Below are 27,039 nucleotides of genomic sequence, written 5' to 3' on the forward strand. Positions count from 1 at the left end.
TCCCTCTTTGTTTCCTGGTGCACAGGGAGAGGGGATTAAGAGCGCTGCTTAAAGGAGCTCCAGAGACGGGTACGAGCCGCAGGTATCAGTGTGGACCCCAGAGACAGGCATGAGACGCTAAGGCTGCTGCTGCCACCACGAAGAAGCCTGTGTGCGAGCACAGGTCACTATCCACACCTGCCCTCCCGGGAGCCTGTGCAGCCCGCCACTGCCAGGGTCCCGGGATCCAGGGACAACTTCCCCGGGAGAACGCACAGCGCTCCTCAGGCTGGTGCGACGTCACGCTGGCCTCTGCGGCCGCAGGCCCGCCCCGCACTCCGTGCCCCTCCCTTCCCCCCCGGGCTGAGTGAGCCAGAGCCCCCCAATCAGCGGTTCCTTTAACCCCGTCCTGTCTAAGCAAAGAACAGATGCCCTCCAGCGACCTACATGCAGAGGCGGGGCGAAATCCAAAGCCGAGCCCCTGGAGCTGTGCCAACAAAGAAGAGAAAGTGAAATCTCTCCCAGCAGCCTCAGGAGCAGCGGATTAAAGCTCCACAATCAACTTAATGTACCCTGCATCTATGGAATACGTGAATACACAACGAATCATCCCAAATTAAGGAGGTGGACTTTGAGAGCAAGATTTATGATTTTTCCCCTTTTCCTCTTTTTGTGAGTGTGTATGTGTATGGTTCTGTGTGAGATTTTGTCTGTATAGCTTTGCTTCCACCATTTGTCCTAGGGTTCTATCTGTCCGTTTTGTTTTGTTTTGTTTTTAATTTTTTCTTAATAATTATTTTTTATTTTAATAACTTTATTTTATTTTACTTCCCTGGTGGTGCAGTGGTTGAGAGTCCGCCTGCCGATGCAGGGGACACGGGTTCGTGCCCCGGTCCGGGAAGATCCCACATGCCGCGGAGCAGCTGGGCCCCGTGGCCATGGCCACTGAGCCTGTGCGTCCGGAGCCTGTGCTCCGCAACGGGAGAGGCCACAACAGTGAGAGGCCCGCGTACCTCAGCAAAAAAAAAAAAAAAAAAAAAAAAAAAAAAAAATGCCAATGGAGACACGACAACCCAAAATCTATGGGATGCAGCAAAAGCAGTTCTAAGAGGGAAGTTTATAGCAATACAATCCTACCTTAAGAAACAGGAAACATCTCGAATAAACAACCTAGCCTTGCACCTAAAGCAATTAGAGAAAGAAGAAAAAAAAACCCGAGGTTAGCAGGAGGAAAGAAATCATAAAAATCAGATCAGAAATAAATGAAAAAGAAATGAAGGAAATGATAGCAAAGATCAATAAAACTAAAACCTGTTTCTTTGAGAAGATAAACAAAATTGATAAACCATTAGCCAGACTCATCAAGAAAAAAAGGGAGAAGACTCAAATCAACAGAATTAGAAATGAAAAGGAGAAGTAACAACTGACACTGCAGAAATACAAAAGATCATGAGAGATTACTACAAGCAACTCTATGCCAATAAAATGGACAACCTGGAAGAAATGGACAAATTCTTAGAAAGGCACAACCTTCCGAGACTGAACCAGGAAGATATGGAAAATGTGAACAGACCAATCACAAGCACTGAAATTGAAACTGTGATTAAAAATCTTCCAACAAACCAAAGCACAGGACCAGATGGCTTCACAGGTGAATTCGATCAAACATTTAGAGAAGAGCTAACACCTATCCTTCTCAAACTCTTCCAAAATATAGCAGAGGGAGGAACACTCACAAACTCATTCTACAAGGCCACCATCACCCTGATACCAAAACCAGACAAGGATGTCACAAAGAAAGAAAACTACAGGCCAATATCACTGATGAACATAGATGCAAAAATCCTCAACAAAATACTAGCAAACAGAGTCCAGAAGCACATTAAACAGATCATACACCATGATCAAGTGGGGCTTATTCCAGGAATGCAAGGATTCTTCAATATATGCAAATCAATCAATGTGATACACCATATTAACAAACTGAAGGAGAAAAACCATACAATCATCTCAATAGATGCAGAGAAAGCTTCTGACAAAATTCAACACCCATTTATGATAAAAACCCTACAGAAAGTAGGCATAGAGGGAACTTTCCTCAACATAATAAAGGCCATATATGACAAACCCACAGCCAACATCGTCCTCAATGGTGAAAAACTGAAAGCATTTCCACTAAGATCACGAACAAGACGAGGTTGCCCACTCTCACCACTCTTATTCAACATAGTTTTGGAAGTTTTAGCCACAGCAATCAGAGAAGAAAAGGAAATAAAACGAATCCAAATTGGAAAAGAAGAAGTAAAGCTGTCACTGTTTGCAGATGACATGATACTGTACATAGAGAATCCTAAAGATGCTACCAGAAAACTGCTAGAGCTAATCAATGAATTTGGTAAAGTAGCAGGATACAAAATTAATGCACAGAAATCTCTGGCATTCCTATACACTAATGATGAAAAATCTGAAAGTGAAATCAAGAAAACACTCCCATTTATCACTGCAACAACAACAAAAAATATCTAGGAATAAACCTACCTAAGGAGACAAAAGACCTGTATGCAGAAAATTATAAGACACTGATGAAAGAAATTAAAGACGATACAAATAGATGGAGAGATATACCATGTGTTTGGATTGGAAGAATCAACAGTGTGAAAATGACTCTACTACCCAAAGCAATCTACTGATTCAATGCAATCCCCATCAAACTACCACTGGCAGCTTTCACAGAACTAGAAAAAAAATTTCACAATTTCTATGGAAACACAAAAGACCCCGAATAGCCAAAGCAATCTTGAGAATGAAAAACGGAGCTGGAGGAATCAGGCTGCCTGACTTCAGACTATACTACAAAGCTATAGTAATCAAGACAGTATGGTACTGGCACAAAAACTGAAAGATAGATCAAAGGAACAGGATAGAAAGCCCAGAGATAAACCCACGCACATATGGTCACCTTATCTTTGATAAAGGAGGCAGGAATGCACAGTGGAGAAAGGACAGCCTCTTCAATAAGTGGTGCTGGGAAAACTGGACAGGTACATGTAAAAGTATGAGATTAGATCACTCTCTAACACCATACACAAAAATAAGCTCAAAATGGATTAAAGACCTAAGTGTAAGGCCAGAAACTATCAAACTCTTAGAGGAAAACATAGGCAGAACACTCTATGACATAAATCACAGCAAGATCCTTTTTGACCCACCTCCTAGAGAAATGGAAATTAAAAACAAAAATAAACAAATGGGACCTAATGAAACTTCAAAGCTTTTGCACAGCAATGGGAACCATAAACAAGACCAAAAGACAACCCTCAGAATGGGAGAAAATATTTCCAAATGAAGCAACTGACAAAGGTTTAATCTCCAAAATTTACAAGCAGCTCATGCAGCTCAATAACAAAAAAACAAACAACCCAATCCAAAAATGGGCAGAAGACCTAAATAGACACTTCTCCAAAGAAGATATACAGACTGTCAACAAACACATGAAAGAATGCTCAACATCACTAATCATTAGAGAAGTGCAAATCAAAACTACAATGAGATATCATCTCACACCAGTCAGAATGGCCATCATCAAAAAATCTAGAAACAATAAATGCTGGAGAGGGTGTGGAGAAAAGGGAACACTCTTGCACTGCTGGTGGGAATGTGAATTGGTACAGCCACTATGGAGAACAGTATGGCGGTTCCTTAAAAAACTACAAATAGAACTACCATATGACCCAGCAATCCCACTACTGGGCATATACGCTGAGAAAACCATAATTCAAAAAGAGTCATGTGCAAAATGTTCATTGCAGCTCTATTTACGATAGCCCAGAGATGGAAACAACCTAAGTGTCCATCATCGGATGAATGGATAAAGAAGATGTGGCACATATATACAATGGAATATTACTCATCCATAAAAAGAAATGAACTGAGCTATTTGTAATGAGGTGGATGGACCTAGAGTGTGTCATACAGTGAAGTAAGTCAGAAGGAAAGAGAAAGACAAATACCGTATGCTAACACATATATATGGAATTTAAGGGAAAAAAATGTCATGAAGAACCTAGGGGTAAGACAGGAATAAAGACACAGACCTACTAGAGAATGGACTTGAGTATATGGGGAGGGGGAAGGGTAAGCTGTGCCAAAGCGAGAGAGAGGCATGGACATGTATACACTACCAAATATAAGGTAGATAGCTAGTGGGAAGCAGCCGCATAGCACAGGGAGATCAGCTCGGTGCTTTGTGACAACCTGGAGGGGTGGGATAGGGAGGGTGGGAGTGAGGGAGACGCAAGAGGGAAAAAAAAGAAAGGAAAAAAGGATTTTAACTTTCTAAGACAAATCCTGCCTTTCTTCAGGATTTCCCAGAAAAGAGACATAGGCCATCACGTGTATATCCTGACACAGTTCTCCCATTGATTGGCTCCAAACTTGTCAAACCTCCTCCACAAAATATGTTTACCATAACTAGTTTTTTCCTGATCCCACTTTGAATGTCCAGGGTTTAGGACAGTAAAGTAAGTCAGACTTCTTTCTAATGCAGTGTGAGAACAATACAGAACTCCACATAAAAATAGACTGTTTCAGACCCATCCAGAAGAATTTAGTTGCTGAAGTAGCACAAAGACCTTGCTTTGGTTTTCTTTCCTATAAGAATAGCATTTCCCCGAGGACTAGGTTTGAGTGAGATTCTGGAGGGTACTGTAATTTCATTAAAAAAATATGTTTTATAGTCATACCTTTCCAACATTCACAAAGAAAAGTTCATTTCTAGCTGAAACTTGATGTCATTCTTTTCTGGCTGGAATGTGAAGATTTGGGGAATGGGTGAAAGAAATTTATTGAGTTGTTAAAAATATATGATGCAGGTCTTGTCTAGTTTTCACCTCCCTGGCACATAAACACAGTTGCTCTCTTTCATGCTTCACTTCTGTCAATCACTGTGACAGGCAGAGTGGAATTCCCTTCCTCTGCCTTCTCAAACAAAAGCAAAAATAAACCACATAATATTTTGATGTAGAACCTCAGCATTTCAGTGAAGGTGAAACTACTTTCCACTTCCAATCCACCTTGAGATCTGTTCTCAGGTTGGGGGGAGCGTGGACCGCAATGGTATTCAGCAGGGTCAGTGGTGAGGGTGGGCATTAGTCTGAGCCCACCCTCAGTGAGCCAGTGGCGAAGGGGAAAGAGCAAAGACATCACGCAGTATGCAGGGTAAAATTGCGTCCAGTCAGCGTGCTTGGCTCTTCATTCCACATGTGAATTCAGAAAACTATTTGAGAAGCAACTTGGCAGAAATGTTTATGCTTGGAGTATAGGTTCTCGAAAACTGAAGGAGTCGAAGGTGACCCATCTTAAAGACCTATCAGGCATAGCTTTATGATTCAGTACTATCAAGTCTTATCTATCAAGTACAACTGGTTTGAATTTTGGAGGGCAAAAAGTAAGAAACTTTTATTACTCATGAATATAAACCTTGCTGGAAAGACCCCATGAGCAAACAAAAGGGAAGATAGAGGCTGGTAGAAAAGTATTTGTACCTCTGCAGAATGTGTGCTCACTGTAGGAGATCTACCTTGGACAGTCTGCTATAAAATCCTGCCCTGTCCAGATCAGAGTGTATAAATTATACCTTGTTGGCATATATTCAGCTGGTAGATTACTATACTCCTCGACTCATTGGTACGTAAGAGCCTAATCAAAGCAGTCAGCTGAGTATTCAATAATTCCTATCATAATTTCATAGACAGTGAAAAAGTCCTATTTTCATAAATACATAACCTCTTCCCTGATCCTGGGATCAACACTCCCAGCGGATTTCCTCAGAACTTACATAATATATACCAAAAATAAACTAGAGGTCAAAGGAAACAAAAGAAAGAGGCATCAAGGACACAAGTTTAACCATATATAAATACACCTGGAAGTCAACTGAGGTTCTGCAAATAAACAAGTGTAAACCAAGGCACAATGAATAGTGTTTAAAAATTGGCAACAAGTTGTCTGGGTTCAGATCTTGGTTCTGCTATGTACTAGTTATATGACCTTGAACAAGTTACTTTACCTCTCTGTGTCTTGATTTCCTCATCTGTAAAGCCTTATAGAGTTATAAATTAATAGTTGCTAAATGGCTAGAACAGTTCCTGACATATAGCAAGTTTACATGTATGTATGTGTGTGTGTGTGTGTGTGTGTGTGTGTGTGTGTTTGCTCTTATTTGAAGCTACAGTTCTAAATCTAATGGGCACAGAGAGAATATGGGTAGAAGAGCGTATACTTTAACATAGTTTATTGCCGTAATTTGCATTCAAACAAAAAAAAAATGACAGGCCAGCCACTTTATCCAGCTGGTCTCCTCTCTCTCAGAGAATATTATGTGTCTTCCCCTCTTCTCTGTTCATCTCCTTTCCTTCTAGTAATTTAAAAGATTTAACTGAAAGTGCATTTCTTAAGGAAATGAAAAGTGTCCACTCAACCTCTAACACATGAAAGCATAGTACAGTCTCTCAAGGCCCAGCTAGGACACCCCATCGTCTGGAGAATCTTTTCTTGATTTTCCTGGTGGCCTCAGCCCACACTGATCTCTACTTTTCTTGAGCCTACGTAAACAATGCATTTTGTACCACATCCCTAGCACTCAAACTTGGGAAAATTATCTCAGGATTTTGACTGTGAGGCTTGCTTTGTTCCCCAATAGGATCATAAGGTTTTGTCAGGTCTTAGAATATAGTTCTATTTTGTCATGCCTTTAATGACTGACTGATTGATCAATCATTAGATTTTCCCCAATTCACTCAATAAACAATCTAACCTTAGCCTATTTCATCCTATTTGAGGCCAAAATTTGAAATTCAGGAGAAAAAAAAATATCGACACATTCTCACCATTGCAGAAAAACCTAATGTGTCAACCATCTCAAGTTTTCTTCCCTTCCTTTCATAGCCAAACCATTAGATTATTGAAACAAAATTCCCAGAGAACTGTACTATTTCCTTCATCAGCAATAGGCATAAAGGTTTTGACAGAAATATTACAAACCACAGAGATGCTGTTTTGTACATGGGAAAATACTGGAATTAGGCATTATTTTAGCCAAACTAGGGATTCGAGGAAAGCCGAGTATTATGAGTAAAAAGAAAGCAGAGGCTGCCTCTTTAATGCAGTCAGATAACCAAATAAAGATCCATTCATTTTGCCCCCTGCTCCTTCCTGGTACCTTGTCACCTGCCTGGCCTGCTTGATTCCTCCTTTTCATCATTTCCATCATTTTCATCATTTTCATCATTTCATCATTTCTATTCAAGGGCTATGGTTAGAATCTCAAATAGCCAGAGACAGATACGGGCGGCTAACAGCAAATGGAAAGGTAATAGTATTTCTTTTCAAACACCATATCCAACATTTTGAATAAATAACACCTTCATAAGGGGTGAGGGTAAGGCTTTTAAGTGCATGTATCTGAAAAATGCATTTTAAAATACCTAATGTAAATAAATCATACTCTAGATATTTTCATTCCTACTGCGCAAAACTGCTGGACATTTTCAAATGATTTCTTTTCATCTCTTTAAAGATCAACAAATAGATACTTGGTTTTTGTTTTCTTTATGGAATTAAGGTTGAACACTTGCCAGAATTTCGAATGACAGCGACAGAATCACAAAGAAAAGATGTAATTTGTAAGGATACTATCAAAAGCAAATTAGAAGTGTTCTTGGTCTTTTAGTTTGAGACACAATGGCATCTACTCACCTTTCTACCTTGTCAGACTGTCTTCTGTTCAGAATTTCCAAGCTGCTATAATTCTGAGTCATTCTCATCTCTGCTCTTCTCCAATCATTCTGAAAATCTAGAATAAGAATCACAGCAAAAATCACAGTAAACATACAGGAAAATAATAAATTATCATATTTATTCATTCAACAAATATTTATTGAGAACCTACTACCTGCTAAGCACTGTTATAAATAAAATGATGAACAAGAAAGACATATTCCTTATCCAAAGAGAGCTCAAACTTTGGTAAGAGAGACAAGACACTTTTTAATTCTTTTCAATTAAAACAAATTTTTTCTTCTTTTTTTTTTTTTTTGGCTGCATTGGTTCTTCGTTGCTGCGCATGGGCTTTCTCTAGTTTTGGCGAGCAGGGGCTACTCTTCATTGTGGTGCACGGGCTTCTCATTGCAGTGGCCTCTCTTGTTGCGGAGCATAGGCCCTAGAGCACGCAGGCTTCAGTAGTTGTGGTGTGGGGGCTCAGTAGTTGCGGCACGTGGGCTCAGTAGCTGTGGCTCGCAGGCTCTAGAACACAGGCTCAGTAGTTGTGGCGCGCGGGCTTAGTTGCTCTGCGGCACGTGGGATCTTCCCGGAGCAGGGATCAAACCCATGTCCCCTGTGTTGGCAGGCGGATTCTTAACCACTGCACCACCAGGGAAGTCCTGAGACAAGACACTTAACAGATATTTACTATACAGTAGTGTGAATGTAGGGATGGGAAAAATGCAGGGTGCTCTGAGATCACACAGGAGAGACGTCCAACACACAACCTAAATGAGGGAAAGTGCATGGGCAGGGATCAAGAACGCCTTCCTCCAAAAATAACATCTGTAGAGAAGAACTGAGGCATGTGTAGCCATTTATCAAATTAGAGTGGGAGTAGGTTCAAGGGGGAATGTTCCAGACAGAGGAAATAGAATGTGAAAGGGACCAAAGGGAAGAGAGAGTAATCCATTCAGGAATCTGAAATACGTTTAATAAATTTGTCCAGTACAAGGCTGGTGAAACAGTGAGGTTAAGGGATGAAACTGGCGAGTTAAACATTGAACTCTCAAATCCTACCATGGCTAGTTTGTTTCCAGGGTCTGAGGGCCTTAGCACCAATTCTTTTCATTGTCTTGCAGCATCAGTACTTGGACCACAAAAGTCTAGTGCACCCTTCAACAGCATCTTGCCTAGGTTTATTAATTTCTTATCTTGCAGAATTCCTCCATGCAATGGGCAAAATCTCACAATGCACCATCTAGGAATACCCTTGGACATCTTGATTAATTGAAAGGAGAGAGCTTCACAGTCTTTACCAGTTAGAATTATCCCCCTCAGTTCATGTATCTGACCCGAAATAGATGCCCCTTTCTCAAGAGGTTGGACACAAGGACGACTTCATATTTCAAGAAAGGCTTTGCCACAAAACACATGGGTGTGTGGCTTTATCCTGGTTAGGCACATCAATATATGCACCCTTCAAGCTAACCCAATCCACCAAAATGGTTATACACAGAAAGCAACGAAGAAATCATGACCTCACAACCAGTATTTGATTAAGCTAAAGACTTGAATAAGAGCAATGGAGAGATACCATGAAAATGACCCCTGTTAATGAAATCATAGGAAATATAAAAATACCAATTGTTCCAGCCCTCAGCTCTTAGAAAGATGTCTAAATGTCTCTGAATAGGTACTTGTTTTCCTTAAAAAATCGAGAAATATTTTATTCTTCTCACGGATAAAAATGCTCAGAGCAGATTTATATGTCAGGTCAGTTGGATGGAAATGTTACTATAATATACTGAGCAACTGTGATACGTGAAGCTCTTTAGGAAAAACAGGTCGTGGTCTCTATAGTTTCCACTCTAATGATACTGTGACTACAGCCATATTCAGCATCAATTTACCTTGGATTCTTTTAGTTTTCTCCTGAAGTGTAATTATGGAAGAAAAAGGATTGATGTGGTTAGTAGGAGAAATGGGACGATTACTTTCCATTTTCCAAATTAGTGTTCCAGGAGAGGTTTAATAGGTGTTGGATTTAAAAAGAAAGAAAAGCCAAGTGTAACAAACTTGAACAAATTTCCTTTTCACAGAAGTTCTCAAAACATTTTATCTCCTAATACACACTGTGAGTATCCAAAAAAGGGATATCATATTCAATTTTCCCCAAAGGTATTTGTCCTTGTTTTTTATGGAACTCCCTCCAAATAGAGTCTATAAAACACCATGCTAATAAAATACCAGAAGTTATTTATTTTCAGAAACTATGGGTTTCAGGAGGTTAAAAATAAGGTAAAGTACCATGTTCTTAGTGTTCTCTATTATAAATAAATGCCATACTTCAAGTATCCCACCTCAGGAATGAAATCTTCTTTCCTTGAGGCCTTTGGCCCAAATTAATCTTTCGAATCTCTTAGGTGTCATAGCTTTGTTTAGCTATAAGACAACTTAGTATACACAGCATTCGGTGGTGGAGAGATCACTATCAGTGGATACAGAATGCCGGAGTTTAGTCGGAACTTGGAAATATTGGCAAGTAACAATCAACCTGAACTTCAATGTCTTCAACTATTAAATATAGAGAATAATAGTAGCTAAAATGAATTGACTTATATGTGAATTGTAAAATGTTATATAGTTATACTCTTAGTATAAATTATGCTATTTATATATATATATATATATATATATGGGAATCACAATTTGACTCAACATAATTCTGGTTATACTACTGTTGTTTAAAATATTTTTGATGATAACACCAATATGTTTTTAAAGTATTTAAAGTAGCACAATTATGCCCAGAAGAGTTATTACACAACATTAATATTTTTGTACGCCTTACAGTGATTTTGTACGTAAGATTTCTTCTCTTCCTCCCTTCCTACTCTACCATGCTCAATCAATCTGCTGGAACCATGCTGGAAACAAGAGCACTTAAGTGTTTCAACTTTGTTTTTTAGTTTGCTGGCTATACAAATGAAAAGTAGTATATATCAAGTCCATCCCAATGTTTCATTTCAACAATTTGAAGAATCCTGCATCTATAGCAATTCTTTGCATATACGTACCCTGAAAGAGTCATACACAGCAAGTCAGTAATCCAAATTTCTTCCTCAGGATTACAGCAAGTAAGATTTGATTTTTAGAAGCCAAGACTCAGACATGATGCAAGTCACTCAAGGTGACCCAGCAGGCTAGAACTGGGGACAAAACTCAGAACACTAATTTCCTATCCTGGTTCTCTCCAATTGTCCAGGCATCCTCCTTAACACAATCAGGTTTAACCTACAAGAATACTGGTTAATATCTCCTGGTGCTAAAATGGAATTGGAGGCTTGAAAATGGAAATTGGTTACTTAATTCACTCTAAATCAATGTCTCTGTTGATAATGCATCTGTCAATGTAAGTAGCAGGGATCCAGCTGGGTACTGGTGCATAGCTCCTCAGTCATTGTCTCAGAATGTCTTTGTGACATTAGGGAAAAGATGAGATTTTCAATCAGGGTTCAGCTGTGCTGCCCTTTTTTCAGCACACATTAAAATGCACTTACAGAGACCTCCCTCGAAGGGACAGAGAGGCAAAAGCATTCTTGAAAGAGTATTGAGAGGTTCAGGGACCATTCAGAAGAATAAATTTGAATAGTAAGTACTGAATGCTTATAATAGGCTCACAGAATGTTTAGACATTCAGTATGGGCTTTGAAAAACATCTTGAAACATATGGGTGGTGTGTATACATTGTTGAGTATGTACGTTTGCTGAGAAGGAAAAATCTGTGCATGAAAATACTCCATAGGTTCCTAAAATGAATCATGGACTACATGCAATTAGGCTGTGAGAGAATTCTGTGAGGAGAGGAGCCATGTCTTACATCTCTGAATCATTATCATTTAGCATGGTACCTGGCAGAGAGTAAGTACTTGTTAGCTGTTCACTGGATGAATGAATAATGAATGAATGCACAAATGAACGAATCACAAACATACATCTACATATAACACACCATTGTTAATAAGACAGAACACTGAAGACCCTTCACAATTTATCCTCCTCCTCCCTTTATTTCAACTTGCCATGCATACTCTGCTTTGGCCGCAGCAAATTACTGAATGTCTAAACATTCTGTGAGCCTATTATAAGCATTCAGTACTTACTATTCAAATTTATTCTTCTGAATGGTCCCTGAACCTCTCAATACTTTGGCCACAGCAAATTACATACCATGTATTTGGATACATCTTTCTGACCTTTTGTTCATAATATTCCCCCCGGATGGAACTTCCTTCTTACTGTTCTTTGCTTAGCATCATTCCTGGCATCATCAGGTTCAATTTGAGTATCACTACCAGTCAGTGCTCTGAAATCTCTCTGTCCAAACTGACAGTGTGGTCCTTATCACAATGTAAGATAAATATAACTTCTACTATTTATTTTTATATCTCTAGGAAATAATATTACACATAGAATACATATTGCTAAGCTGGAAAAACCAGAAATCTTTCTTTGATGACTCAAAAGGCACTTTAGTATCTTTCAGTGCTTCATAATTACAGGGCAATGTAAAAACTCATATTCTGGGACAGGACTATCGTTGTTAAAACCTCATGTTCTAAAGCCACAGAAAGCTGAGCTGAAAATCCCAGCTCCATCAATTAGTAGCAAATATCTTGGGAAATTCACTCTAGTTTACCACCTTTCCATCCGTAAAATGGGGATTCAATAAAAGTTCCACTATAAATGGCTGTGTGAAGATCCAAGAAAATAATCTCTGTAGTGTTTGGCACGTAATGGGTGCCGAATAGATATCAGTGAGTATTATTATTAAGCTCCAAATGCTGACAAGTGCTGATCAGTTGAGAAGCTGTGTTATCAAATATCTGATCAATGAAAGTTTACACTGCAGATTTAGCTACGCTGGGAAAAAACACAGGTCAAGGGCACATGCTCTCAGTTTGAGTCTGAGCTAAAATTCTGTCCATATGCAGAGGCCTGTAAGAGGTCACCAGGAGCTGGTACTGTGGGAATGCCAGTAGGAGTTCAGAAAAATTCCTATCAGGAACTCAGTCTCTCCATGACAGTCATAAATTCAGATGGGATTACTATTGGAATGAATATCAGCTAGGTCACCATTAGAAATAAGTAACAGTCTGCAGTCTTGACTTCTAACTCAGCCCAATGGGGCTGGAAGGCACAAGCTCCCACGTACTGTTTGGACCACACATACAGGAAATTAAAGAGCAATTTTATAAGCTGCTTCAATAAATTCATGGCTGAGAAATTTTGGGTTGAGCCAGCTGCTTGAGAGCTTACCAGAAAGAGTTAACTGGACTGTCGTCAAATTAGTAAGTCAGTGAGCTATTTACAGAAAGCAATCCATTTGTAAATGGGCCAGTTGACCAGAAAATTTTAAAGTAATAATAATTTTGGGAGGATGTTGAGAAAAGGGAACTCTTGTACTCTATTGGTGGGAATGTAAATTGGTACAACCCCTATGGAAAACAGAAAACAGGAGAGAGTTTCCTTGAAAAACTAAAAATAGAACTACCATAAGATCCAGCAATTCCACTCCTGGTTATTCTGGAAAAAATGAAAACCCTGATTTGAAAAGATACATACAACCCAATGTTCACAGTAGCATTATTTACAATAGCCAAGATATGGAAGCAACCCAAGTGTCCATCAACAGAAAAATATATAAAGAAGATGTGGTATGTACACACACACACACACACACACACACACACACACACACACACACACACACACACACACACGATGGAATACTACTCGGCCATGAAAAAAGAAGAAAATGTTGCCATTTGCAGCAACATGGATGGACTTAGAGAATATTGTGCTTAGTGAAATAAGTCACACAGAGAAAGACAAATACTGTATGGCATCACTTATACGTGGAATCTAAAAAACAAAACGAATGTATATGCAAAGCAGAGACAGATTCAGATATAGAAAACATTTCTATTTTCTACCTTCTTCCAGAGTCATAAATCAACATTACAATTTTTCATTTATGCAAGTAACCTGTTAATTTTCTGTTTCTTCCACTGCACTGTAAGCTCCAAGAGGTCCAACGACCATGTATGTTTTGTTTACTGCTCTATCCTTAGAACTTATCTCAAATTCTGGCACACAGTAGGTACTCATAAATATTTGGTGAATGCAATGATCCATTAATATCCCAGCTGGCAGATTTAGACATGACTTTACGGCCTCTTGCTAATCTTGATGTTCACACTGAGGTTCACTTGCACAAACTTTACATCAGCTTAGGAATCACAATCTTAAATGTTTGCAGAGCAAGTTGTAGAAATGAGTGAAGTGGCCCTGGGGTAAAATCGACTGAGAGTAGTTGGGACTACAGAGAAATAGTGAATGCAGTGTCTAAAGACATTAAAAAATACTGTACTGGTCAAATGAAACATAATCAGTAGGTTAACAGTTTGTGAGCACTCTTCTGGCTCAATGAGGACATGCTGTCACCCAATACTAGAAAATTTCTATCATCTCCTGAAATCAACTGTCACGTGGAAATAGACAATTAGCCAAGGAGAACTATTTGCTACAAGGAATTCTTAGCTATATCTGTCAAAGTGTACTCATTTATACCATCACCAGAGAACAAATGTAAGTGACGATCTTTGAGTGGGGTCTAATAACCGGAGAGAATAAACTTGAACGAAACAGCAACAGGATGTCTGCCACAAGTTGGATCAATCTTTACCCGAGGAATTTTCCTCTAGAATTGTAATGATCTATGAAATTGAGTCACTTAACAGTAAAAAAACCAGAAACAAACAAATAAAAACAGGAGAAAATGTTAGAAAAATCTGTAACATATAATTGTGTATTTTCAATGAGAATATATAGTATATTGTATTTGTAAAATATATTTTAACTGGCAGGGAGTGACAAAAAGGCAACAAAACAAAATCAGAGAAGATTTCATGGAGATGAAAAACATACTCACTTAATGTAAAACTGTGATGAAGGAAAATAATTAAAAGTATCTAATTTCATTGAGTGCTTGTTATATGCCAGAAGCTGTTCGAAATATGTAACATGTTATAGCTCATTTACTCCTCTCAGGGCTGTGAAGTAGATATTATTATTACTTTATTGTTTAAAAAATGGGAGAATAGTAAATTTGTATAACTTTTCCAAAGTCACATAGCTAGTAAAGAGAAGAGCTGGGGGCTTCCCTGGTGGCGGAGCGGTCGAGAGTACTCCTGCCGATGCAGGGGACACGGGTTCGTGCCCCGGTCTGGGAAGATCCCACATGCCGCGGAGCGGAGCGGCTGGGCTCATGAGCCATGGCTGCTGAGCCTGCGTATATGGAGCCTGTGCTCCACAACGGGAGAGGCCACAGCAGTGAGAAGCCCGCGTACCACAAAAAAAAAAAAAAGAAAAGAGCTGGGACTCAAAGACAGGTTTTCTTGATTCAAAGCCCTAAAGCTAAATCAAGTAATTCTACTATATTTTAATAACCAACCTAATATGTTCATATACATACATACTTCATAAATATGTATACACATACATGCACACATATATATGGAATTCCACAAAAATATATAGCAGATTTAGGAGAAATAATGAAAAAAAACCAAACTTTGTAGAAAAGAAGGAGTTTACAGAGTACATCTATATCTATGCATGACTTTTTACTGTCAAGGAGAGAGGAAAACTCCTATTAGTATCCATAGCAACAAACCAACAAGAAAACAAGCAAATTGAAAACAGCTTACCTAAAAAGAAAACCACATATAACTTTTATTTGCCATATCTTCCATAACATTAAACCTGGGAAACAACTGAACAATGACTATGGAGTTTTGAGAAAAAATAAAATAGCAACAAAATTCTATACCCAGCCAAGCTATTATACACCTATGAAGGCAGCAGAAATACACATATTCAGATATTCAAGGATGAGAAAATATATGCCCTAATTATTCTACATATAAAAGAATAACTTTAATAAATCGATATATCAGATAAAACAATTAATTTGAGAATTGGGGGAATGCTATAAAATAAATAATAATGATTAAAGAACTGAGGAAATGTGGAGCATAAGTAACTGTTAAGAAAGCTATGAAATGTTTAATTTTTTTAACATCTTTATTAGAGTATAATTGCTTTACAATGGTGTGTCAGTTTCTGCTTTATAACAAAGTGAATCAGTTATACATATACATATGTTCCCATATCTCTTTCCTCTTGCGTCTCCCTCCCTCCCACCCTCCCTATCCCACCCTTCTAGCTGGTCACAAACCACCTAGCTGATCTCCCTGTGCTATGCGGCTGCTTCCCACTAGCTAGCTATTTTACATTTGGTAGTGTATATATGTCCATGCCACTCTCTCACTTTGTCCCAGCTTACCCCTCCCCCTCCCTGTATCCTCAAATCCATTCTCTAGTAGGTCTTCATCTTTATTCCCGTCTTGCCTCTAGGTTCTTCTGACCATTTTTGAGGCAGATTTACACTGAAGCTCATGAAACTAGAGCTTTAAGTCCCCAAGTCCCCTCATACACTCAGACCCCTCCCAGTACCCTGGAAGGAAGGGCTCTAGCAAGGTGTTTACAAAGTCCAATGTTTTAAAAAAAGAAAAAAGCAAAAATAAACTATTTTACCTATGATTAGTTTCTACTTAAATATCATTTTTGTTAAACTTCCCCTTGGTCAAAGAGTATCTGGCTAAAACATAACATAAAAAAGTAGATTATGGACATATGCAAGGCAAAGGGTATGCACATTTATACTGTTGGATATTGTTAAATCTTCTTTCAAAGATTATACACTCCTACCAATTGTGAATGACACACTATTTACATTTTTTAATCTTCACCAAACTTATAAACCAAAATATCTAATTTTAAATATTCATATTAAGACTATATTATAATATATACATTAGCCATTTAATGCTTTCACCTGTGAATTATTGGTTCACCTATCCATTTTTATTTTGTTCCATTAAGCTATCACAATAAAGGCAGAATATATAAATTTAAATCCTTAAATGTAAAGCAATCAAGGAAAAGATCAGATTATCAAATAGGAGAATAACAAAGAAACAAAAAATCAGACAGTATTAAAAGAGAGAAGTCAAATATAACAGTAAAATAATCCCTTATTAAAATATATTGACTTTTATATGTTATAAAAATAAAATCAAAACTTTTTTCTTTATAGAAAACATTTACAACAAAATTTCATAAAGTCCTATCAATGAAAAGATGGAATCTGACAAAGTTATTCAGGAATAATTTAACAAAATTATTCAGGAAGGAATACTTGAGGAAGATAGCCATGGGATTTTAGACAAAGGAAGAATAATGCAATGAAATAACAATTTAATACGATGGAACTAAGATCATTTAAAATCCAGTGGCAAAAAATTGTTCTGACGAACCTAGGGGCAAGACAGGAATAAAGACACAGACAACATAGAGAATGGACTTGAGGACACGGGGAGGGGAAGGGTAAGCTGGGATGAAGTGAGACAGTGGCATGGACATATATATACTACCAAATGTAAAATAGATAGCTAGTGGGAAGCAGCTACATAGCACAGGGAGACCAGCTCCGTGCTTTGTGACCACCTAGAGGGGTGGGATACGGAGGGTGGGAGGGATATGCAAGAGGGAGGGGATATGGGGATATATGTATATGTAGAGCTGATTCACTTTGTTATACAGCAGAAACTAACACAACATTGCAAAGCAATCATACTCTAATAAAGACATTATAAAAAGACCCAATGCCACCAAAAATAAGTAAAATTTAAAATCCAGTGGCAGTAGATGGAACAAAACATAGAGTGTGTATCTATACATATATATATATATAAAAAAATTTGGAAATTTCTTCTATGATAAAGGTGGCAATTATAACCAGTGGGACAAGAAGATATCTGCATTTCTCAATGGGGCATTTTTAAATATTTTGGACAGGACATTTCTTCTTTATGCAGCATTATACCACATACTGAGGGACATTTAGCATCCTTGGTCTCTATATTCTAAATGTCGGTAATACCTCCTAGTCATTGTGACATACAAAAAAGTCTATACACACTTAAAAATTCATCTTAGAGGGGAGATATTGCTTATAATTAAGTAGCCGTGGTATAAGTGGTATGGGAAAAACTGGCCACCCATCTGTAAAGACAATACTAAAAATAAAATTAGATCATATATCAAAAATAATTTTTTATGGATTAAAGATTTAAAAATTAAAAAGTAAAATCTTACTAGGAAAGTATTGGTAATAATTGTGGACCTTAAGCTTTAGGATCAAAACCACAAAGAGTCTAATTATAAAGAAAACAACTGATAGATCTTTATTTGATGTTAACACTAAAAATTATCCTAAACAAATGTTATAGGTAAACAACAAACTGGGGAAGCATTTTCAAGATAGACCCAAAATGAACACCTGATATCTTTAAATTACAAAAAGTTTTCTTTAAATGACTTAAAAGTATGATAGTATTTTTTTAAAAAAATGGTTCGAGACTGCAAACAGTGAGCATAAGAAAAGTATTCATGTGAAAATGACTCTACTACCCAAAGCAATCTACTGATTCAATGCAATCCCTATCAAACTACCACTGGCAGTTTTCACAGAACTAGAACAAAACATTTCACAATTTCTATGGAAACACAAGAGACCCCCAAATAGCCAAAGCAATACTGAGAACGAAAAATGGAGCTGGAGGAATCAGGCTCCCTGACTTCAGACTATACTACAAGGCTACGGCAATCCAGACAGTATGGTACTGGCACAAAAACAGAAATATAGATCAATGGAACAGGATAGAAAGCCCAGAGATAAACCCACGCACCTATGGTCACCTTATCTTTGATAAAGGAGGCAAGAATATACAATGGAGAAAACACAGCCTCTTCAATAAGTGGAGCTGGGAAAACTGGACAGGTACATGTAAAACTATGAGATTAGAACACTCCCTAACACCATATACAAAAATAAGCTCAAAATGGATTAAAGACCGAAATGTAAGGCCAGAAACTATCAAACTCTTAGAGGAAAACACAGGCAGAACACTCTATGACATAAATCACAGCAAGATCCTTTTTGACCCACCTCCTAGAGAAATGGAAATAAAAACAAAAATAAACAAATGGACCTAATGAAACTTCAAAGCTTTTGCACAGCAAAGGAAACCATAAACAAGACCAAAAGACAAGCCTCAGAATGGGAGAAAATATTTGCAAATGAAGCAACTGACAAAGGATTAATCTCCAAAATTTACAAGCAGCTCATGCAGCTCAATAACAAAAAACAAATAACCCAGTCCAAAAATGGGCAGAAGACCTACATAGACATTTCTCCAAAGAAGATATACAGATTGCCAACAAACACATGAAAGAATGCCCAACATCATTAATCATTACAGAAATGCAAATCAAAACTACAATGAGATATCATCTCACACTGGTCAGTAGGGCCATCATCATAAAATCTAGAAACAATAAATGCTGGAGAGGGTGTGGAGAAAAGGGAACACTCTTGCACTGCTGGTGAGAATGTGAATTCATATAGCCACTATGGAGAACAGTATGGAGGTTCCTTAAAAAACTACAAATAGAACTACCATATGACCCAGCAATCCCACTACTGGGCATATACCCTGAGAAAACCATAATTCAAAAAGAGTCATGTACCAAAATGTTCACTGCAGCTCTATTTACAATAGCCCGGAGATGGAAACAACCTAAGTGTCCATCATTGGATGAATAGATAAAGAAGATGTGGCACATATATACAATGGAATATTATTCAGCCATAAAAAGAAACGAAATTGAGCTATTTGTAATGAGGTGGATAGACCTAGAGTCTGTGACACAGAGTGAAGTAAGTCAGAAAGAGAGAGACAAATACCGTATGCTAACACATATATATGGAATTTAAGAAAAAAAATGTCATGAAGAACCTAGGGGTAATACAGGAATAAAGACACAGACATACTAGAGAATGGACTTGAGGATATGGGGAGGGGGAAGGGTAAGCTGTGACAAAGCGAGAGAGAGGCATGGACATATATACACTACTAAACGTAAGGTAGAGAGCTAGTGGGAAGCAACCGCATAGCACAGGGAGATCAGCTCGGTGCTTTGTGACCACCTAGAGGGGTGGGATAGGGAGGGTGGGAGGGAGGGAGACGCAAGAGGGAAGAAATATGGGAACATATGTATATGTATAACTGATTCCCTTTGTTATAAAGCAGAAACTAACACACCATTGTAAAGCAATTATACTCCAATAAAGATGTAAAAAAAAAAAAAAAAGAGTCATGTACCAAAATGTTCATTGTAGCTCTATTTACAATAGCCAGGACATGGAAGCAACCTAAGTGTCCATCATCGGATGAATGGATAAAGAAGATGTGGCACATATATACAATGGAACATTACTCAGCCATAAAAAGAAATGAAATTGAGTTATTTGTAGTAAGGTGGATGGACCTAGAGTCTGTCATACAGAGTGAAGTTAAGTCAGAAAGAGAAAAACAAATACCGTATGCTAACGCATATATATGGAATCTAAGAAAAAGAAAAAAAAAAGGTCATGAAGACCCTAGGGGTAAGATGGGAATGAAGACACAGACCTACTAGAGAATGGACTTGAGGATATGGGGAGGGGGAAGGGTAAGCTGTGACAAAGTGAGAGAGTGGCATGGACATATATACACTACCAAATGTAAAACAGATAGCTAGTGGGAAGCAGCCGCATAGCGCAGGGAGATCAGCTCGGTGGTTTGTGACCACCTAGAGAGGTGGGATAGGGAGGGTGGGAGGGAGGGAGATGCAAGAGGGAAGAGATATGGGAACATATGTATATGTGTAACTGATTCACTTTGTTATAAAGCAGAAACTAACACACCATTGTAAAGCAATTATACTCCAATAAAGATGTTAAAAAAAAGTATTCCACCAGTCAAGTAAATGCAAATTAAAATATCAATTGACAAAGATAAAAACAAAAATAACAATACCAAGAGCCAGTGTGGGCACAGGAAAATTAGCAGGCTCATGCACTGTTGATGAATTATTTTGAAATATGTTACTAATACCTGAAATACGTATGATACTTAAGTAAGTATTTTTACGCCTAGGAACTTATCCACAGAAATAATCAGAATTTCACAGATACAATGTGATCCTCATAGCATTGCCTATATGGGGATTTAGCTTATAACTTATAAAACAAAGAGACCCCTGCATATATGGCATGAATAAAACAGACATTTGAGACATTTGTGTTTTTCTTATGGAAGCAGTTCAGGGCTGGTTAAGCAGCACTTCTAATCTCACAGTTTTGATCTCTGGAACTAGGGCTGCTGCTCCAGTTCTCATCATCTTCTCGTGAAGAGCAAACTAGGAAAGGCCAGGGCATTAATTCATTTTTAGGGACAGACCTAGGAAGTGGGACATAGTACTGCTACTCATATAGCACTGGCCAGAATATAATTACATGCCCAAAGTTGCAAAGGAGTGTAGGAAATGTAGCTGTAAGTTGCACAGCCATAGATCCAGCTAAATTTTTGAGCTCCATTAAAAAGTAAGAGGAGAACAGAGACTGATGTACAAGTATCAGTCTCTGCCAGACTGAAACATTACAAACAGCCAAAATGTCCAAGATTTTGATTAAACAGATAGACAGATGTGCATTAATATGATGGAGTAGTCTATAACCATTAAAATGAATGCTGTGGAAGAATACTTAATTACCTAGGTAAAAGGTCCTTGCTAAATTCCTGTGCTAGTTGCCTTATAACACTGCAGACGAGGAATCTGACAACAAGAGCCAAGTGCCATTAATATTCCATGTCCACATTTGACAGTTGTGTTGAGGACTTAAAGTGGAGTCAGGCTTCAGCAGACACATGGGCTTTATTTATCTGAATGACTTGTCTAACCTCTGCTACATTTTTACGTACTCCTGTTTGTGGATAATCCAAATCAGTGCCTCCATCACAGTGCTCGATACAACAATTACTACCTTTGATTACTTACAGAGGACCATTCACGATGCTAAGCATTTTCCCTTCATTAAGTCCTTTGTTCCTCAAACACACCCGAGTGGTAAGTACTAGAATTATCCACACTTTTGCTCACAGATTAGAAAACTGAAGCTCAGGAAAGTAAAACTTACCCAAAGGCAAGAGCTAATAAGTGGCAAACCAAGGTGAAAACATAGACCTCCCTCCTAAGCCTCTTCTCTACACCACTGTAGTATTTTGTGCCTGAGTGGATCCTCCTCCACCAAGAATTTTTATATAATCATACAATATAAAGTCAATTTATTATCTACACAGTTAGGTGTTTTTAGGAAGAAAAATACATTGGAGACAAGGAAGAAAACCTCACATGATGCATTTCAAAGCCAAACAAAGTGATCTAGGTTTTCCCCAGATGGCTGCTCCCTTCCACTAATGCTGATGATTGAAGTTTGGCACTAATTATTTAACAAGGAGAGGGCAAAGGGAATTTCTACCTCTTATTTCATTTGCACAGAGTATTATACCCCAGCAAAAAGATAATTACTTAGCATAAGAAAAGGGAAAACATGCCTTTAAGAAAAATTATAACTGGAAATACTTCAAAATACAAATGCTTCATGTATCATCACTGTCTCACTATCTTGACTATAATAGAACGAAAGAAAGTTACATAAAGACTCCACCATCACATGGCAGCACTGCCCAAGTCTGGAGAAAAGAAAATTGTACTTGTCTTATACACATTGCCCTCCCCACCCTCACCACAATCGCCAATCCAAAGCAATGTATAAGAAAAGAAGTTAACCACCAACACAGTTCCATATTTTATCTATTGTGATAAGTGTGATTCTATCTGAGTGGAATGATTTCTCCATCTCTGACTGACTGAAAAATCAATGCAATCTGTAAGAATGAGAAATGAAATGTGACTATATAATGGAACATCCATGGAAGAAAATTTTATTTGTTTTAAGACCCATAAATACAGGCTAACTTCACAATGAAATATGAACATAAGGTAAGAATCCAGCTTGCCCTGTGAAGCTCTAATGTTGGCAAACTTCAGCAACCACCTGTCCTCATGGGGCTCGATTACCCCCAAACAAACCCTCCTTGGACGATAAATGAACCCACCATCATCACCACCAACTATTTTTTTGTACTTCTGTGTCCCATTTGTCCAGGACTGTGTTTTCTGTGAGTGAATGTTAATGAGTTCATGGGTTATTGCATCCCAAATAACCTATTTGCCTTTAAGCAGTGGACTCCCGGAGAGGGTGATTTATCCCACTGCAAGAGAATCTCATAGGAATTTCAGGCCTCATGGCAGACTGGTGAACTCCATCATGTCAAATACAAAAGCTGAAGAAAGGTTCAGCCTGTTCTCCCCTTCTCTTTCTTCTTTTACATAGCATGCATCGGTTTATATGAATAAAAATTCAATTTGTGTTCAGTGTAGAAAACTTGGAAAATTGTAAAAAAGCTAAAGAAGAAATTAAAACTAATACAATCATCTTATTATTTGCTATATGGAATATATACCTGGCCTTTTGTTCCAAACATGTGTGTATACTTAAATATGTTTATATAAAATGACAACTATTAACTACATATTGTTTTATAAACTGATTTTTTTCAATTAACAGTATACAGGGATGTTTTTCTAGATGATTAAAAGTTTTCCTAAGTGACTGGAAAAGGGAAAAGTCATTTGGATTAATGTATTCATTAATTCAATAAACATTCCTTTTTGAGAAAAAAAAAGTTTTCCTACAGAATAAATTTTAATAGCTTTACTCTTTATTTTTCCCCCTCTCCAAATCAATCAGCTTAATTGAACATGGGAGCTACCACACCTAAAAGGTGCATTGGTATGTCTCCATCCTGTTTATATTGTTTGACCTTGTGGCTTTTCTTTTTTTTTAATATTTATTTATTTATTTGGCTGTATTGGGTCTTAGTTGCCGCATGCAGGATCTTTGTTGCCACATGTGGGATCTAGTTCCCTGACCAGGGATCGAACCCGGGCCCCTTGTATTGGGAGCACGGAATCTTAGCCACTGGCCCACCAGGGAAGTCCCGACCTCGTGGCTTTTCAACTGTCACTTTTTAGAGATTTTCTTACTGTGTTTATTCTTAGAATTCCCATATGGCACAGTAGTAAAGAGGCTTGTGCTGTCATCAAACCTTTACAGAACCATAATACAGACCAACTGAAAACTAATTTTTTATCTTTAAATTCATCTCTAGCATGCTCCTCATTTTCTACATCCATAAGAACAGAGACGCAGAGTATCAGTGCTATAGTTATATAGCACTTATGTATTTTGCAATACAACTTGGAAAATTTTACATGTCTGAATTGGGTTGTAAACCAATCAAAGCTCCATAAAGTATACTATCTTTCCCAAAATCATACAGCATGTTAGGATCAGAGCTGACACTTGAACCCAGTATTTCTAACTCCCTAAAATTTAGTGCTCTTCCAACATATTCCATATGATATATTGTAACCATAGGCTCTGGGTTTTAGTTTAAAGAAAAAGGAGCACTGAACTGTTTTTATATTGGTCTAGTCTATGAGGATGCAGAAAAAAATGACCTACTTCAATGTCCTACCTCTCTCATGGGCAATGAGAACCAAACCCATTCACCCTCACATCAACCTGGCACTGTGTACATTAAAATGGCTTTGTGACATTACAACTGATATCACAGAGACACGAAGTATCATACTAGACTACTATGAACAATTACACACCCACGAATTTGACAACCTAGAAGAAATGGATAAATTCCTAGAAACATACAACCTAGCAAGACTAAATCTTGAAGAAACAAAAAATCTGAATAGACCAATTACTAGTAAGGAGAGTGAATCAGTAATCAAAAACCTCACAACAAAGGGAAGTCCAGGAACAGATGGCTTCACTGGTAAATTCTATAAAACATTTAAAGAAGAATTGATGCCAATTCTTCCCAAACTCCTCCCTAAAATAGAAGAGGAAGGAGTACTTCTAAACTCATTTTATGAGGGAGGCCAAAATTACCCTGATACCAAACCATACAAGGACACTACAACAAAAGAAAATGATAGGTTCATGTCCCTGATGGTCAAAGATGCAAACATCCTTAACAAAATATTAGCAAAACTAATTCAACAACATTAAAAGGATCATATACCATGATCAAGTTGGATTTATTCCAGGGATGCAAGAATGATTCAGCATCTGCAAATCTATCAATGTGATACTCCATATAAACCAAATGAAGGATAAAAACTCATATGGTCATCTTAATAGATGCAGAAAAAGCATTTTACAATATTCAATATCCATTTATGATAAAAACTCTCAATAAAATGAGCCTAGAAGGAACATACCTCACCATAATAAAGGCCATATAGGATAAACCCACAGCTAACATTATGCTCAACTATCTAAAAACTGAAAGCTATCACTCTAAGATAAGGAAGAAGCTTTTCCTCTAAGATCAGGAACAAGACAAGGATGCCTACCCTTGCCAGTCTTACTGAACACAGTATTGGAAGTCTGAGAGCACTTAGGCAAGAAAAAGAAATAAAAGTCATCCAAATCAGAGAGGAAGAAGTAAAACTGTATTTGCAGATGATATGATATTTTATACAGAAAACCCTAAAGACTCCACCAAAAAACTGGTAGAATAAATGAATTCAGTAAGGTTGCAAATATAAAATTTACATACAAAAATTGTGTTTCTATATACTAATAACAAACTATCAGAAAGAGAAACTAAAAAAAAAACATTTATAATGGAATAAAAAATACCTAGGAATAACTTTAACCAGGGAGGTGAAAGACCTGTACATTGAAAATTATAAGATACATATGAAAGACATTTTAAAAGACACAAATAAATGGAAAGATTCTGTGTTGATGGGTTGGAAAAGTTAATATGGTCAAAATGTCCATACTACCCAAAGCAATGTACAGAATCAATGCAATCCCTATCACAATTCCAATGACATTTTTCACAGAAATAGAACAAACCATCCTAAAATTTATATGGAACCATGAAAGATCCCAAATAGCCAGAGCATTCTTGATAAAGAACAAAGGTGGAAGCATCACATTTCCCGATTTCAAACTATAATACAAAGCTTTAGTAATCAAAACAGTATGGTACTGGCATAAAAGCAAACATAGAGGTCAATGGAACAGAAGAGAGAGCCCAGAAATAATCCCATGCATATACAGCAAATTAAATCATGATGAAGGAGCCAAGAAGGTATAATGGAGAAAAGACAGTCTCTTCAACAAATGGTATTGGAAAAATTGGACAGGCACATGCAAAAGAGTGAAACTGGACCACTATCTTACACCATACACAAATATTGACTCAAAATGGAGTAGACTTGCATGTAAAACCTGAAACCATAAAATTCATAGAAGGAAATATAGGGGATAAGCTACATGACATCAGTCTTGACCATCATTTTTTTTTATTTGACACCAAAAGCAAAGGCAACAAGAGTAAAAAATAAACAAGTGCAAGTATATAAAACTAAAAAGCTTCCACACAAGAAAGGAAATAATCAACAAAATGTAAAGGTAAACAGTGCTGCAATGAACATTTCAGTGCATTTGTCTTTTTTTTTAACATCTTTATTGGAGTATAATTGCTTTACAATGGTGTGTTAGTTTCTGCTTTATAACAAAGTGAATCACCCATACATATACATATATCCCCATATCCCCTCCCTCTTGCACCTCCCTCCCACCCTCCCTATCCTACCCCTCTAGGTGGTCACAAAGCACCGAGCTGATCTCCCTGTGCTATGTGGCTGCTTCCCACCAGCTATACATTTTACACTTGGTAGTATATATAAGTCCATGCCACTCTCTCACTTCGTCCCAGCTTACCCTTCCCCCTCCCCATGTCCTCAAGTCCATTCTCTACGTCTGCGTCTTCACTCCTGCCCTGCCCCTAGGTTCCTCATAATCACTTTTTTTTTTTAGATTCCATATATATGTGTTAGCATACGGTATTTGTTTTTCTCTTTCTGACTTACTTCACTCTGTATGACAGACTCTAGGTCCATCCACCTCACTACAAATAATTCAATTTCATTTCTTTTTATGGCTGAGTAATATTCCATTGTATATATGTGCCACATCTTCTGTATCCATTCATCCATTTCTGATCTGATCTTTATGATTTCTTTCCTTCTGCTAACTTTGAGGGTTTTTTGTTCTTCTTTCTC

General features: G+C 37.7%; 1 long non-coding RNA gene across 2 annotated transcripts in view; it reads right to left on the reverse strand.

The window, feature by feature from the left end:
- The window catches only part of LOC307180924, a 934,155-nt gene that overhangs the window by 325,942 nt on the left and 581,174 nt on the right, over nucleotides 1-27,039 (reverse strand). For both annotated transcript variants that reach the window (XR_013825801.1, XR_013825802.1), the window contains one exon: nucleotides 7,735-7,831. This is a non-coding gene — a long non-coding RNA (uncharacterized lncRNA). The remainder of the gene's footprint in view (nucleotides 1-7,734; nucleotides 7,832-27,039) is intronic.

The sequence above is a fragment of the Stenella coeruleoalba genome, assembly GCF_951394435.1.
Source record: "Stenella coeruleoalba genome assembly, chromosome: X".
In the NCBI taxonomy this organism is placed as follows: Eukaryota; Metazoa; Chordata; class Mammalia; order Artiodactyla; family Delphinidae; genus Stenella; species Stenella coeruleoalba.